The sequence below is a fragment of the Monodelphis domestica genome, chromosome 6 (genome assembly GCF_027887165.1).
Source record: "Monodelphis domestica isolate mMonDom1 chromosome 6, mMonDom1.pri, whole genome shotgun sequence".
Classification (NCBI taxonomy): Eukaryota; Metazoa; Chordata; class Mammalia; order Didelphimorphia; family Didelphidae; genus Monodelphis; species Monodelphis domestica.
The window spans coordinates 277,385,377-277,398,415 of NC_077232.1; the positions used below are offsets into that span (position 1 = coordinate 277,385,377).

The window sequence follows — 13,039 nt, forward strand, 5'->3', positions numbered from 1 at the left end:
AACCCAGCAGTTCTCAACTGTTCTAGCTTTAACTTGGCTGGAATGTTCCATCCCATCCCCCGATGGCAGTAGGATTCAATTTAATCTTTTTCTGAGACAGCTTTTCAAATCCAGTCTTTTCCATTCATTTTCTTTCTTTCACAAATTCAGTTACATAGCATATTTTCTTAGGATAAAAAAACAATAAGTTGGAATTATTTTTCATTAATTTAGTCTAATTTTTAATTCATTTTTAAATTTAAATTTTCAAAATTTAATTTGGTCTTGATTTATTAGGCAAAATGCCACATATGAGGCAGATTTACATAGTTGCAGATATATAACTAGAAATGTTTGTGCCTGGGGCACCTCAAGACTCTGGGGAATATATTTGGGAAAGAAGATTGTCCCTAAGAGCAAATTCCTTGGAGCACTATTCCTGGGGATACTTGCCAATGGAAGGAGAAAAGTGAGATCATATCAAGTTAACAAGTATTTATTTATTAAGATCCTACTATGTGCCAAGCCAGGGAAAGTTCTCTCATGGTGCAGGAATGCCTTCAGATCCTACCTGGATAAGTATACCTCAGTATCAACACTAATGCAAAGTTTGTTTTATGAAAGGTATGGTGTAAGTCCCCAGGCCCAGTATTGTGACATAGAAATCAGCATTCTATCCTAATCAGGTACCAGGAGAGAGAAAAAGATTCCTTCCCTACCCCTAATCCCACCTCCCAGAGAATTCAATCCATATTTCCATGGCATGGCTGAAGAACTCCAATCCAACCCTTAGGAAAGGTTGGGGAGGAGAGGAAACTAGTGGGCAATGTTAGGCTAAATTTTGTGACATTTCACAGCCAATATGTATTAGAAATTGGATTTAATCCAGGTCTTACTGTTCCCAACCAAGTCCAGATTTTTCTCTACTATGCTGCCCAGGTAAAACATTAGCAAAACTAAATCCACACTTTATATTGTAATAATTACTATGTCAAAAAAAAAAGTCCCTGAAAATTGAGGAAGACTATGATTTATAGACTGGATACATTAGTATTTGATAAACCTGAGAGACAAGAATGGTGGAATTATGGGTAAAAATAGGGGAGTTTGGAAGAAAGGTGGGCTTTTGAGGTGTTATGGCCAACCATAATTCCAGAAGACTGATGGAACAGGATACTCACTTTAGGTTCAAGACATAACATTTTCAGACACCATGAATATTGGAGGTGAATTTGCATAGTGACTCATATTTATTACAAGGGTTTTATTTTGTTTTTTCTTTTGTTTTTTCTTTTTAATTGGGGGTGGAAGGTAAAGGCATGAGAAGGGAGGAGGAGCCAAATGATAGAGTAGTCAAACAAAAAAAAATGGACATAAAGAAAAGTTCATTGAAAAAAATTAAGTACAGTAGAGAACAGAAAAAAACCAAGAATGAATCACACACACAGAAAAGCATGACAGCTTTGAAAGTTATTGAGTATTGAATTTGTTACATATTTTAAAATCAAAATTCCATTTAATGTCTAATTTTCTTTTTAACTTGCATGGAAATATTTTGTATAATATCTTTAAGTTCAGAATAAAAAATGAAATTATTTTAAAAATATAATAAATAAGCATCCTATGACTTAAAATTTCTTTTAAAACCACATGTGAATTTACAGAAGAAAGGCTGAAGCTAATTCAGTAAGGGTTTGGAAACTAGATTGTCACACTTCCTAAATACTTCCAGTTTTCCCATAGCTCATGAATCTTCAAATTTGTAGCAATTTTGCCACATACATACATACACTCACACACTACAATTAAGATCAAGTTATTAGCACACTGTTAGCCCTCAAGGAACTTCCATTCTTTTATGAGGTACAACATGGACATATATGAGTAAATATGTAATATATATACAGAGGCACTTCCAGCAAAGGGCACAGGTCTAATATTAAGGGAGGTATGTTAATAGTGAAACGTGAAATTCCAAGGAACTCAATAGAAGAGTAATGAAGAGATGGGATTGACAGGGATGAGTATGAGGGAACAGGTAATGGTGGTCAGAATTATGACTCAGTTAACTCACAATTCAATTGTAGGAACTGTAAGAAAAAAACCAAAGAGAAGGAGATTGTCACATACAATACAGTGGCAAATTATTATTTTTATCATTATTTTAAAAAATTATTTTTATTATCATACTCTGAGAAAGAACATAGCTCGGGGGGGGGGGGGCAGGAGAGGACAGATATTGAAGGCAGCAAAGCATATATCCTGTCTTCTTGACAATCAAGTCAGAGGACAGAGAAGTCATGGAGACACTCTGCAGTGTGGTAGAGGAGAGCACCCATGAATAATATCAAGCAGCTATGATTAAATCAAATTCATCAAGATGGAAAGGAAAAGGTGGCAATGGCTGATGGGTTACCCCATATCAGGATATTTGGAGCTCCAAGCCATGCCCTTGAATCATTCCATTAACTATTTCTGATTTAGAGACTGGTTATGGCTTCTGTAGCCAGGCAGAAAAGAAAATAGCCTAGAAGGAAGCCTGAGAAACCCACAGTGAATATCAACCTTTAAAGATCCAAGTTATGCTACTTAACTACATGTGTGACTTTAAACAAATAATCACTTAACATCTCTGGTCTTCGATTCATCATCTGTATGATTTGGGTGTTGGACTAGAGGATTTCTAAATCTATGCCAACTCAAAAACTAGGATTCTATTCCTAGCCGCTCTGTCCTTATGACTCCAGACAAAACTCCCTTCTTGCCAACTCTTCTGGCTTTATATAGATGAAGCTTCAATAAAGAAATATGTGTTTTTACAATATGTATTTTAAACAAAAGGCAGCATATTGTAGTTGATAGAGGTCTGTCCTTGGGGTCAAAAAGATCTATGTTCAAGTTCTGCCTATGATACACATCAGCTCTGTCCCTCTACCTACTCTTTAATCCAATATTATTGGCAATTTTTTAAAACACAGAACTCAATCTCAAATCTGGGCATTTCCCCATGCTGTTTATTCCCTTGATTATCTCTAATATAGCTTATCTATAGCATGTTTTGTCCATAGTTGTTTGCATGTTGTCTTGTCTATTAGACTTAATATTAGTATTAATATTAATTAACTAATTAATTAATTCAAGTGAGTCTATTAGATTCTTTGAGAGAAGAATCTGTCTTTTATCTTTCTTTTAACCCCCAGTGCTTAGAACAGTGCCTGGCCAATAGTAAGGGTCTGTGATTCTCTGCAAGTCTCCTATCTTCTCAATGCTTCCAGGCAACCTTCTAAGGATAGAAGATACAGAGTAAGAGGTGTTCTGTATTGGTGGAGGGAGGTTTATTCCTGGGAGCTGCCCTATGACAATGAAATCACAGATCCAGTCTCTAACCATATTATCTTACTTAGCCCAGAAAACACATGGGCTTGTTGGGATTCGATTATTAGTTTAATCATCTTGACTAATTAGCTATATTACCATCTATTATCCTTCAGTTGAATGCTGTACCATGAGGAAAAGGGACCCAGACGAGGGACATTTTGATGGACAGTTGGTCCCAAACTTGGCCATGTCTCTATGAATGGAGAACTAGTTAGTGGCCTTAAATTACACTCTGTATATTTGCAGTATGCTTCTCTTTGTTTTTCCTGTACTCACTTACCGTTTATGCAGACAGTGAAATTTCTGCCCAATTCCCAGAATAAACAGCCCTTCTCTTCCACCTCCTCATGTGTGGTTTGGCAGCCTTGCTCAACTGATCTCCAGCTGGCATTTTCCTGCCCTGGCTCGTCCTTTTAGTTTTTATTTTGTCTTCCGGTCAGGTAGGTGGGAGTGGTGGGGAAATGAAACAAGGAAAGAAAAGAAAAATAAAAGAGTAAAAATGGATTTGACTAAATAAAGGAGAGAAAGCTACTTTTTAACTTGGGAGGATTAAACACATGATCTGACTGGATGAATTTAATAGAGGCAAAGGAGAGAAAGTATATTCTGGTCTTTCTTAGAAAAATCTGTAGAAGTTCTACCTTCAATAATACATTAATCAATGAACAAGTACTCATGTACTATATGCCACGTACTAGAAAAACGGTTACAAAGAATGAAATAATACTTTATTGCCAACACTTACATGAATATACACAACATAAATATAAGACAAATAAATATAGGGTATCCCCAAAGCCTTAGTACAGTTGAAAACTTTGGGGATACCCTATATAAATATAAAGTCATTCAACACAAGGTGGTTGAGTAGGACACTCACAGTTGAGCTTCATGTTAAAGATGATGTTGGAACTACATCTTTTTTATGGGAGTAAAAACACAGAAGAAAAACAACTGCTTGAATACATGGGTCAAAGGGATATGGTTGGGGATGTAGACTCTAAATGAACATCCTAGTGCAAACAACAACATGGAAATAGGTTCTAATCAAAGACACAAGTAATACCCAATGAAATTGCACGTTGGCTGCAGGAAGGGTGGGTGGAGAGGAGGGAGGGAAATAATGTGATTATTGTAACCAAGGAATAATTATCTAAATTGACTAAATAAACTTATTCAAATGGAAAAAAATAGAACTATGTCTTTTTTTTTTTAAGTCCTTCCTTTCAATCTTAGAATGTATACTGGTTCCAAGGCAGAAGAGCATTAAGGGCTAGGCAATGGGGATTAATTAACTTGCTCAGGTTAAGTGGCACAGCTAGGAAGTGTCTAAGGACAGATTTGAACATGGGACCTCCAATATCTGTACCTGGCTCTCAGTCATCTGAGCCATCTAGCTGTCCCTTCTATTAAAGGAAGAGAAGGATGCTTTAAGAAGGAGGTAAGGAGACAGTGTATTCTAGGTATGTGGACAGTCACATCCAATATGACTAGACCACATAGAATGAGACAAGGTTGTGAAGGCTTTAAAACGGAAGAGTTCCTATCTTATCCTAGAGACACTAGAAAGTCACTAGAGTTGAATGAGTTGGAATCACATGATAATATTTGAGCTTAAGGAAAATTATTTTGGTGGCAGGGCTTAGCATGAACTGGGATAGGAAGAGGTTGGAGGTAGGGAGGACTAATTAGGAGTCTATTAAAATAATCAAGATGAAAGGTGATGAGGGCAGGAATTAAGGTGCTAACTGTGTGAGTGTGCAATGGAGCCGGGCAGGTTATCAATCATTTCAAGAGACTGTGACTACACCTAATACACCAATATAGAAAAGATATGGTTGAAGTTGTTGATTATATGGGGGCAATATTCAGGTTTTCCATACCTTTCTACTCTCTTCCCTACACTTGACAACCTCATATATAGTGTTGCCATGTACCTGTCTTATGAATCGATCTCTAATTATTTTATAAGATTACTTATTTGATAAATGTTTTGAACATATCAGCTCTTGAAAACTGTGAACTAAGTAGAAAGATTTGAGTCAATGGAAAGTACCCACGATGGCAGATTGCTCTATTATTGAGTATATTATGTATGATTGTGTCATATCTACTTACTAAGATATAAATTCCATGAGAAGTAAGGGTTATGTTTGCCCACATTTATCATCTCACTCAGCTTTAGGACTCTGCACAAAATACTCATCGTCAAGAGTAAGATTGTTAAGGGCTTTAAATTCCAAGAAGAAAAGTTGTATTTGATCCTTGAGGCAGAAGGGAGACATAAGTTTATGGAACATAGAAATGGCATGGTCAGACATGATATATATGTGTGTGTGTATATATATATATATATATATATATATATATATATATATAGAGAGAGAGAGAGAGAGAGAGAGAGAGAGAGAGAGAGAATTTTGGTAAATATTTGAAGGTCAGGCAGCTAGGGAGTATGTTGGATAGAGTGCTGGGCCTAGAGTCAGGAAGATTCATCTTTGTGAATTTAAATCTGGTCTCAGACACTTGGTAACTATGTGACCCTGAAGCAGTCACTTTCTTTTGGCTTCAGTTTTCTCATCTGTAAAATGAGCTGCAGAAGGTGGGAAAACACTCATATCTTTGGCAAGAAAACCCCAAATGGGGTCAAAAAGAGACCCCACAAAGAAACAACTGCAAAATAACTAAATAATAACAACAAATGTGTAAAGGGTGGATTAGAGAAAGAAGGGACTAGAAGCAGAAAGGCCAGTCAAGAAGCTAAAGTTCAATATTCCAAGCAAAAAAGAATGAGTCATCATGTGTCTAAAGAAAAAGAGATAGAAACAAAAAGTATTGTCAAGGTAGAATGGGAAAGAGGGGAGGTAGGTGCCAACAAAACCAGTCAGTATAGCTGGAATCAGATATTAGATTATTAGTCTAATGTTATTAAATACATGGAGGTACTGCTGAAGAAATGTGGTACAGGGAATAAAGCCAAATCATGTGAGAGATTGGTTAGTTGAATTCATTCAAGTTAGTAGATAAAGCAGGAAGAAAGAGATGCAGGACAGAAGGAGGTATACAGGAACTCAAATTCACAAGATGGAATTCAGGAAGGGAATAAAAACTCAGAATGTCAAAAATCTGGTCTGAATAAAGTCTCTTAGACTGAGTTTCCTCCTCCCCCTGTAATGTAGCTTCCTATTACACAGGCACATACATAGGCACGTTCCCAACACATGTATCAGTGACTTTGTATGAGGGAGAGTCTAGTGAGATGAATAAAAATCCTAATGACTCCTTCCTTTTAGTTAACAAAAAAAAAGTGTGTAAAGGGAACCCCTTCCTCCCATAGTCGTGAAGTTGCTGCTCATCCAAGCCAGCCCATTAGAGTGGCTGGAATGCTCCAAACAGGGACTTTGGCTCCTGAGATGCAGTAGACCAGTGCACAGGGAAAGGAACTGATGTAGAGAGGGAGGATATTGGAATGAGATTGTAGAGGAGAGGAAGGGCGTCTCTGTAGTTCTTTGGTTGGGGGTTTTCTGTGATTTGGTGTTGGTGGCTAAGATGGAAGACACTCTCGTGGGCTGGTAAGATTAGGATGGTAAGCTAGGAAATATTTTTCTATTTCCTTCCCTCCTTATTTCTTTCTTAGACTATATTTATATTAAAATTAAATTGTTAAAAGCCACTATCATCCTCATGACTTAAGGATTAATTATTTTATAAATGGCAACCACAACAATCTTTTTTTAAACTATTATATTTCCAAACCAATTTCTACATATTACATTTAGCATATTACATTTAGTATAATATTAATTTTTCAACATTACAAAAATTAAGTCAAAGGGCTCAGATTCCTGTTATACCCACTGGTTTTGTAGTCACTTATTTTCCCTCTTAGGGCTCTCCATTCAATACGATTAAATGTTGATTAAAGAGAATTATGCTAGGTTGAGGAGAAAATACAGAGATACATATAACAGGGTCCTTGACCTTAAGGGTTTATAGTCAGAACTATGCAGACACCAATCTTGGCCCTGGAGTCTGTCATTGGAGACCTCATCATTGCAGCTGTTTCTACAGTGATCTCCATCCTTTCTGCCATTTCCAGAGATGTTCCCCCCTCTTTGTGGTTTCTCCTGCACTGACCTGATCTCTGAGACTCTCAAAGCAACTCCTTAGAGGATTAAGGAAAGAAACACTGAGAGTTACTCCCCTTGTATAGCAATCATTCCATAATCTTGCTTTGAACAGTTGTTGTGGATAGAACCCTAGACCTACAGTCAGGAAGATCTGACTTCAGATCTTGCCTCAGAAACTTTAGCTGTGTGACCCTGGACAAGTCATTTAACTCCTGTATGCATCAATTTCCCTGGATGTAAAATGGGAATAATAATAATAGCATCTACTTCCAAGGGTTGATATGAAGATGAAAAGAGATATTTGTAAAGCTCTTTGCAAACTTTTTAAAGCAATATATAAATGTTAACTATTAACTTCAGTCATTCTTCATTTCTTGCCTGTCATTGGAGAGGAAGAAATATATCTTATTCTTTATCCTATCCCTTCTCCAACCCTTTAAAATGTTACCCCAAGAATTATCTCCTCTCTCTTACAGCTTTAATTTCTCTCTTTCCATTAGATCTTTCTCAGGATACACACATGTTCAGGTGTCCTCATCCAAAAAAACCAAACTTTCCCTTGATCATGCTATGGCCTTCTTATCACCCAAAAACATTTCTGAAAAAAATTTCTCAACTATCAACTTCTCACCACTCATCCATTTCAACCTCTTAGAATCTGGCTTCTGCGTTCACTCAATAATAATGATTTATTAGGCATTTTGACTGTGTTTTGGACATTGTACTAAACACTGAGCATACAAAGACTAAAACATATTTCCTACCTGCAAAGAGCTTCTATTCCAGAAGAGAAGACATGTAAAGAAATTGGCATATATAAAATAGATGAAAGTTATTCATCACTTTAATGAATTAAAGAATTCCTCTTGAAGGAACACTAATGAACTCCTAAATGTCAAATCATATTACCTTTTTAGTTCCTTGTGCTCTCTACCATATTTGAAAGGAACAAATTCCTTGTTCCTCTGAAATTCTCTCCTCTGCAATTGTCTTTGTCATAGTACTTTAGAATTCTTGCATGTCTGAATATTCTTTCTATTTCACTCTTTGTACGTGTCCCCTTAGGATCTATATTCAATCCTTTTTTCTTCTTTCTTGTTATCTCATCAGGTTCCATGGTTTCAAGTATCAACCCAAGTATCAACTAGATGACTTCCACATCTAAATTTTTAGCTCTGAATGTATAACTCTTCTTTCTTTTTAAATTCCTGCTAGAACCGAGAAGGGGGAGGGAAGAGGGGAAGGAGAGAACGTGAATCATGTGACTATGGAAGAATATTAAAAAATGAAATGCCTGCTAAATATTTTGGTCAGCTTCTTTCTATCAGCAGCTTATAAAGCAAAAATTCATGTTTGATTCCTCCATTTTCATCATTCTCTGGAATCCAGTTCAAGTTGCAAGATCTGTAAAATCTACCTTCACTATGTCTCTTACATCCTTCCTTTTATTTCCACCCCATGATAATTCTAGTTCAGGACCTCATTGCATCTTGAATAGATTATTATAGGAGGCTCCTAACTATTCTTATCAATACAATTCATTCTACCATTGAAGCAAGAGTAATAGGCTTAAATCACAACTTTGATTCCATTATTCTTCTGTCCAAATTCCTTGTGTTATTTTCCATTATTGACAATAAAGCCCAAATTGCTTAGGGTGGTTTCCAAGGCCCTTTACAATATGGTGGTAATCTACTATGGCAGATTTATTTTCCATTATTTCCCTTATTTAGTGTAATAGTGACTTTTCTGCACATGCCCAGATCACCCTGCTTCTGGGAGATGACATTCTGAATTCATATACCTTACAGGTGGGAGTAGCCTCTTTCAATTGGTTATGTAATCAGAACAGGTTACACCTTTAAAACTGTTAGAGTCTTGCTCTTTCTTACTCCTGGAGTCCAGAGGGAGTGAAGGTCATGTTCATCCACAATGTAGACTCCATGAACCGACTGAGTAGAGGAAAAGGGCTACTTTATCATTTTACCTTGTGGTCCTGAGAAATGGGCTTGGGGATACAGGGTTTTGTTTTATTTGTTTGTCCTTTTAGTTCTTGGTATGGATGGCTGAAATACCCACCAGACCTAGACTTGAATAATAATGACCATGGAAGCAAGATTCCAAGCCATCTATAGAGCCACCCCCATCAGGGAAGCCTTGAGAAGCCAGGATGTTTGAGATTCAAGCCCAACTAGAATTTTAGACTTGGAACTTAGTGGGACTGTGCTTAACAATGACTAAGCTAAGCTATGAACCAAATCTCCTTTTACCTCCCCAAAGTGGTTCAGGGTAGGATTATGCCCTTAGGTGTTGGGATCATACATTTGTATGTTTGTTATATATCTTTCAAGTAAGCATTCCTTTGATTGTTAAGTGGTTAAATGAAACTTGAGTGCAGAGAACTCTTAGAATTGAGGAAACATCAATGATTGGGGCTTGAGCCAGTGGCAGGCCCTAGGTACACTAAAACCCCCTTAGAGGTATTAGATAACTCTAGGGGAGAGGAGGAATATAATACACCTGACCATCAGGCAGTGGGAGCCAGTCTGATCACTATAACATTAAGTAATATTACATTGAACACATAATTACAGTACTAACTGTCTGCTACCTGCAAAGTTCTCTGCTAGAGACTGGAGGAGATATAAAGTTTGATTTAGATAAGACACCATCCCTTGTTTTATGAGGCTTAAATTCTGGAAGAATGCCAAATATTAAGCAAGAGCTATGGAACTCTAAGAGCTTGGTAGACATCAAAGACATTATGGTCACCCACTGCATTCTGGGTCATTGTCAGTCATCCAGATTTTCATTGACACTGGGCTTTGACAACTCTAGAAGAGGGAGGGAGACTAAATGACTTTGTGCAACACTGTCTTACTGAAATTCATTTGATGTACAAGTCAAAACATCACCAGTCATGTCATTATTCCTCTTTGAAAACAAAGGACAAGCAACAACATATAATATGCATGATGGGTCCACTAGAGAGATACAGAACATGAAGTATCCAAGCCAGTCTATGCACTATTCCCTGAAAATCCTCTACAGAGAAAGCATTATGGTAGAAGCAGAGGATTTGAAGTGAGAAAGGTCTGGCTAGACTTGAGACCCATTTCTCATACATCAGCTGTGTGACCCAAGTCAAGTCATTGAATTGGAGTCTCACTTTCCTCTTCTTTTAGACAAGATCATTCTATGTTCACTACCTATTTCATGGGGCTGTGAGGAAGGCTCTTTGTAAATCTTAAAATGCTATAAATATGTGAGTTATTTCCTGATTATGCCTATGGTGTCTTTTCCATCCAAAACATATACCCTTTCCGCTATGTTGCCAATTCTGCAAGTTTTTTAAAAATACCCATCCATCTCCTTCATTAAGGTTTTCCTGTTCTTCTCTACCTACGAGCAACCTTTCATCTGTTCCCAATAGCTTTTTGTATTTTTCAAAGCCTCTAGCTCTGGGTGATGGAGAAGGAAGTAGCTCCAATATTTTTGCCTAGAAAACTCCAAATGGGGTTACAAAGAGTTGGACATGACTCAATAAAACACTGGGTCTACAGTCAAGAAGACCTGAGTCCTAATTTAGCCACGGCCACTAGCTATGTGACACTAAACAAGTTATTTGATTGCTATCTGGCTTAGTTTCCTCAACTGAAAAAAATGGGAATAGTAATAGCACCTACCTCACAGGGTTGTTGTAGGGATTAAATAAGATACACTTGTAAAGCACACTTAGCACAGTGCCTGGCACATATGCTGTACTTAATATTTCCTTTTTCCCTTCCCTCCAACTAGATTTTAAACTTTTTTAAAGGCAGGAACTTCATTTTATTCATCTATCTTCCATGGTGCCTTTTACACCAAGAAGAACTCATAAATGTTTGCTGGATTTAATCAGTTTAATCAGTGGTTAAAATTGAGGATTTTATAGAATACCAAAGGAATTCATCTTTGATTTCTTTGAGGGGAGCATTGAGAATATAGGGCTTAGAAATATTTTAGTAGTAAAAAGGAAGCTACTGGAACTATTTGTGTGTGTGTGTGTGTGCCTACAGTGCCTATAGTGCTGTTCCTAATCACCAGGTTCTCAACAGAATCAACATAGCATGCAGTATGATTTCTGTCCTCTACTTGTTCTTGTTATTATAAAGGGGTAGTGAAGAGATATAGAAAGAATAGCAATTTCATGATGAAAAAAACTCAGTCCATTGACTTTTATAGTAGAAGCTAGGTTCAGTTTGATTCTGAAATGTGCATTTAAACTTCTTAGTCTCATTTTTTCAGCAGAGTGAACATGGGGTGCCTTGTTGTGGAATTCCAATTTATAACTCTTTTCTCGTGGTGATTTTTTAAAATGACAAATGTCAAGTTATTTTGAATTGACATTTTAGGAAAATGTTATTACACAGGTTAACTTAAGGCAGAATATTAAAAATGTACTTCTTTCCATTGGCACAAGTTGTGTGTGTTCAATTTCTCCCTAGTGATTGTTTTCAAAGTAAAAAAATGTTCCCACCAGTCTTTTCCTGTTGAGTAGTCTCTTATTGTATAGTTTTTGCCATGAAGCTATCTCATACCTATGCATTTTTTCTTATTGTTAATCATGGAGTTTTTTCCAATCAGCAAAAATTTACCATCTCTCCTTCCCCACCCCATCCCTCTTCTCTCTCATTGGAAACAAAGGAGAAGAAAATCCCTTGTTACAAACACATATATTCAAGGAAAACAAATTTCTGCATTGGATGCATGTGTGTTTTTTAAATTGTTCTCATTCTGCACTCTGGGTCCTTTGCCTCTCTATCAGGAGATGGACAGCGCATTTCACTATTAGTCTTCTGGAATCAAGATGCCTATGCCTACACAAGCAAATTAGCAATGGTTCTGAGCAAAGATTGACAAAAGCCAGCCTACTGCAGAATTTATGAACCAAGAAAATGGTCTTTCAAAAGTCAACAATACTCTGGACTATCAGAAATACAAGAAAATACAGCATCAACAAATGGTTTTGAAGTGTCTGGTAGACTGGTTATTTTGGAAAGTGTAATTTGACTCTTTCTATTTCACATCATCAGAGAGCCAGGATAAAGGCCTAAATATAAGATAATTCTCCTTGCCTGTTCTGAATGATCAGAGATTTTTTTTTTATCTTTGCGTATTTCTTCAATTCAATACAGACTTATTAAGTATCTACTGTGTTGAGAGCAAACTAGGTGCTGGGAAAGAAACCATGTTTACCTTAGCTAAGATATAATCCACTTGCCTTCATAATCATATAGGGAGATAAAACACATGAATACATCATAATTTTCTAAAACACGCTTTCATTCATGTCCTTTTTCATATCACCATAATTTCCCCCCAAATCCTCCTGCCTCATTCAATTTCATTTAACAAATGTCTTTTTTGTCTTTTGTAATTGCCTCCATCTCTTATGTAGTTAAGAAAATATCTCCTACCAATAGCTATGAGAAGTACAACATCTGCCTCTCTTCTAATTTTTTATAGTATGATCTTAAAAATTAACACCATGTATCCATTTAGAATATATA

General features: G+C 36.7%; 1 long non-coding RNA gene across 2 annotated transcripts in view; it reads right to left on the reverse strand.

Annotated features, from left to right (window-relative positions):
• LOC103104358 (uncharacterized) overlaps positions 1-8,476 on the reverse strand; it is a 32,334-nt gene extending 23,858 nt beyond the window's left edge. Inside the window, exons 1-2 of one of the 2 annotated variants that reach the window (XR_468416.3) lie at positions 8,397-8,476; positions 3,638-3,786 (exon numbers count right to left, since the gene is read on the reverse strand). This is a non-coding gene — a long non-coding RNA (uncharacterized LOC103104358). The other variant, XR_468415.3, reaches the window with a different exon arrangement.
• Between the last annotated feature and the right edge of the window lie 4,563 nt (positions 8,477-13,039).